Source organism: Schistocerca piceifrons, chromosome 4, assembly GCF_021461385.2.
Source record: "Schistocerca piceifrons isolate TAMUIC-IGC-003096 chromosome 4, iqSchPice1.1, whole genome shotgun sequence".
NCBI lineage: Eukaryota > Metazoa > Arthropoda > Insecta > Orthoptera > Acrididae > Schistocerca > Schistocerca piceifrons.
In genome coordinates this window covers 608,675,460-608,679,631 of record NC_060141.1, presented here as the reverse complement: position 1 = coordinate 608,679,631, position 4,172 = coordinate 608,675,460, and positions in this window count along the sequence as shown.

Below are 4,172 nucleotides of genomic sequence, written 5' to 3'. Positions count from 1 at the left end.
TGATTCAATGCATATCAGCTCTTACCAACTAATATCGGGACTCATCTGACAAGTCCACGGTTTTCCATTTGACTACAGTCGAACCGATATGGTCGCGACGAACCCAGATGAAACCCTGCAGAGACGTCGTGCAGTTAGCAAAGCCCCTCGTGTCGGTCGTCTGCTGCCACAGCCCATTAACGCCTTACGGACACATTCGTCGTAAGTCCCACATCGATTTATGCCGTTATTTCACACTGTGTTGCTTGTCTGTTAGCACTGAAAACTCTACGCAAACGGCTCTGCCCTCGGTTGTTAAGTGAAGGCCGTCACTCACTGCGCTATCCGTGGTGAAAGGTAATCCCTGAAATTTGGTATTCTCGACACACACTTGACACTGTGGAATTCGGAATATTGCATTCCCTAACGATTTTCGAAATGAAATGTTCCATGTCTCTAGATCCAACTACCATTCCGCTTTCAACTGTGTTAATACCCGTCCTGCGACCATAATCACGTCGGAAATCTTTTCAACTGGATCACCTGAGCACAAATGACAGCTCCACTGATGAACTACCCTCTTATACCTTGTTGTACGTGATACTGCCGCCATCTGTATATGTGCATATTACTATTCCAGACGTCTCACCTCTGCACATATCATATATATTATACACGTAAGACGCTAAATACAGTAGGATTACGTCAGCGTTATTTAGGACGTTAATAAATCTTACTGGTGTATTTAAATCGGGTCTTTTTCATGTCGAAGGAGAGCGCCGTAACAGGACGCTGCCGCCAAGCAAAAAAGCTGACCACTGTTGTTTACCAAGTGAAGGCCTTCGCGTGGAAGAAGGTTCTGTCGGCGTATGTTATCACAGTATGATTTACGAAAGGCTAAGTGGATTTAATTATCTTTAACAACCTTAACAATGGACGATCAGTGTTGCAAAAGTGGAAATGTGATGATGATTAGCTTGACCTCATACGACTAACAATGATTTTTATGTCAAACATACGGTGTATTAAAAATCATCTGTTGAAGTGAAAGGCCATTTGTTTATCCTTCATAATTTTCTATAGTGTTTGAGTGCGTGGAAATAGTACTCTGAAATTGAATGTGTAGTCGAGTAACGGCGTTACGAAAAAGGCCCGTTAATTGCAGAAGCTGAGACAGAAGAATTTATTTTTGTATCTTGTGCAGATAGTTGACAATATGTTGAATCTAAATTTTCGACCTTCAGAACCCTCGGGACAACTTTTAGTGACAGAAAAAGGTCACGAAATTTTGGTGCTTTTTTTCAGATTTTCGCCTTCTATTCGGAAACTATGCGTCCTACCGAAAATGTCAGCCCCATCAAAACGAAAGAGAATTCAATTTTACGTCGAATGAGCTACTTGAATGTCAAAATTAGTGCATCCGTTTGGCAGCAGTCAGTTGTCAAGGTTCTGTAATTTTTACCAGCTTCACTAAAAAGTCAGCACCAACGCCTGTAACTCAAAAATGGCTGCTCCGAATGATAAGTCAAGTTATCAGAATTGTAGAGCATGGGATTTCATGTCACAAAAGCATTCAGTTTTTCAGTTTTAGGCACTGTTAAGCGTTCATACACTCGAAAACCAAAGTAATACCTTATGTGAAAGTTATTCAGTGAAGCCGGCCGTTGTGACCGAGCGGTTCTAGGCGCTTCAGTCTGCAACCGCGTGACCGCTACTGTAGCAGGTTCGAATCCTGCCTCGGGTATGGATGTGTGTGATGTCCTTATGTTAGTTAGGTTTAAGTAGTTCTAAGTTCTAGGCGACTGATGACCTCAGCTGTTAAGTCCTATAGTGCTGGGGGCCATTTGAACCATTTATTCAGTGAAGAGAAATTTACAATGTGCCGACGGGTCTATAACTAGCACATACTTCTTTTCTATGTATATATTTTTAATTTTCCTCATACATGTATATCTTTATTCATTTTTATTCAATCCTTAAATGGTAGGAGTGGGTTACTAAAATGAATACCAAGTACATAGTAATGGCCAATGTGTATTTACTTACATGCAACATAAAAATTTGTTCAAATGAACAAATGAAAGCGCATATTTAAAAAAAATTAAATATCAGAATTACATATTATTTCAAATTTCAGTTCCATCGAGGGCGTTCGGGAAGCTGCAAAAGATGCCGGTCCAGCATCCGATCTTCAGGATCAGTTGCAGCAACTTCACCAACGTCCTAGTTCACGAAAATATCTTCGATATCTTCCTCATCCTCGTCGAACTAAAAGGTGATGAAACTTGAACTGAAAGACATTGTTATTGGTGCAGCTGAAAGGCGAGGGGATGACTGGGCTCGCAAAGTACTGGAATGTATCCATGATGAGGACCTTTTTGCTAAAGATACAGTTGTGAGAACAGCTATTTCTCAACTTGCTGAGTCTGACAGTGTGGCAGTCCTAGGTGAGAACACTGACGTGCTTGTTCTCCTGACGGGTCAAAGAAAGAACTGCAGCAATCCGCAGTTCCATAAACCGGGAAGAGGGAAATCAGCAGAAGTGTGGTACTCCAGTAATTCTTTCAGCTTAGATCGTACATTTGCTCTTTTCAACCTTGCTTTTATAACATGCCTACCACATCCACTTTTTTTCGCCAAAGTAAATTAGTAAATCTTGTGGAGCAACAGCCACATCTCAAAGTGCAAGATGATGAATTAGTTAAACCCTCAGTCTCTCAAAACGTAATGATACAGGCAGGAGAACAGCCGATGTTAGCGATGTACGAGGATATCAACTGGGCGATTTGGGCGTTTTCGTAAACTCTGATTTCAAACTTGAAAGATTCCGGCCAACATTGGACGCAGGAGGGTGACACTCGTTGTGTTTCTACCTTCAATTGCAATTTTGGCAGAGGAAGAAAATTGATCCATGCCAAAGGGGTTTGAAGGAAAACTCATCAGGGTTGATTCCCGTGGTGACAACGAACGATACAGCACCACACACGCTACTGAAGATGGTTTTCTGCGCAGCAGAATGTGGATGTCGCAAACTGGGTAGAACTGCTCCTCTACGTGCAAACATAGTTGTGGCTTATCGTGCGACAGTCCGCCCCCTGTAGCTGAGTGGTCAGCGCTACAGAATCCTAAGGGCCCGAGTTCGATTCCTGGGTCGGAGATTTTTTCCGCTCAGGGACTGATTGTTGCGTTGTCCTACTCATCATCATTTCATGCGCATCGACGCGCAAGTCGCTGAAGTGGCGTCAAATCGAAAGACTTGCACCCGGCGAACGGTCTACCCGACGGGAGGCAATTGACTTCAACGGAGATGAGGAAGACATCGAAGATAAGTTCCAGGACGGGGAAGTTGGTGAAGGTGTAGCAATGGATCCTGAAGACTGGATGCAGGACTGGGACCTGCCGCAGTGTCCCATACCATCTCGGTGGAACTGAAATTTGATAAAATGTGAATCTCTGGTACTGAGAGTGTGCTTTGTTTACTATTGTTCTGCTCTTTTAGTGTTCATTTGTGCAAAATTTCATATCACTCATACGTAAATAGATATTGGCCATTACTTTGTATTTGGTTTTCATTTTGGCAACCCAGTCTTACCAATTAAGGCATGGAAATTAATGAATAAAAATAGACGTGAATATAGAAAGCACGTACTTACTTTTCAGAGAGCCGTCTTCGGATTGTAATTTTCATGTCATTGAATAACCCTGACTAAAAAAAAATAAATTGGAATTCCTTTGTCTTTCAAGTGTATGAACGCTTAACAGTACACAGAACTGAGAAGCTAGATGCTTTTGTAACATAAAATTTCATTCTCTAAAACTTTGATGACTTGACTCTTTTCATTTGGAGTAAGCGTCAAAATTTACTGACGTTGGAGCCGAATTTTTAGCAAAGTTGGTAAAAACGGCCGACATTGGACAACTGATTGCTCCCGAACGGCTGCGACGATTTTGAAATTTAATTAAATCAGCCGAAGCAAACTTTGACGCTCTTTCATTTTGGTAATAGTGACATTTTCCGTAGGATGCATAATTTCTGAGTAACAGGGGAGAACTTAAAAAAAGTGCCAAAATTTCTTGGTTTTTCGGCCACAAAAAGTTGACCCGAAGGTTCTGGAGATCGAAATCTTTGATTGCACTTACCCTCAAGTATATGCACAAGATAAAAAATAAAATAAATAAGGGCCCCACGTTTG